Source organism: Penaeus japonicus, unplaced genomic scaffold (genome assembly GCF_977035675.1).
Source record: "Penaeus japonicus unplaced genomic scaffold, GWHDUDI00000001_assembly GWHDUDI00000029, whole genome shotgun sequence".
NCBI lineage: Eukaryota > Metazoa > Arthropoda > Malacostraca > Decapoda > Penaeidae > Penaeus > Penaeus japonicus.
Window position 1 is genome coordinate 10,669,188 of NW_028234431.1, and position 317 is coordinate 10,669,504.

Consider the following 317-nt stretch of genomic DNA (forward strand, 5'->3'; position numbering starts at 1 on the left):
TAGACGAACGCAAAATATTGGTGAAGATACACGGGAAATGTTTCAATTGTACAAAGAGTAATCATATGGCAAAGGATTGTATTGTAGGGCCCGTCCATGTGACATCGATGGGTGTGGGAGCCCCCACTCCAGATGGCTGCATGAAAATTGAGGGCTCCACATAATCAGAGGGGATTGAGTTACACCAGCTCGTGAGTGCATCATCCGAGTAGTTCAACACAGCAGTTTCAGCAAAGAGTTATTAGCTCTCCATCAAGGAACTTCCACTCTAGGGACCTCGTTTTTTTAGTTGACCCACTGCTTCCCAGGAACAAGTG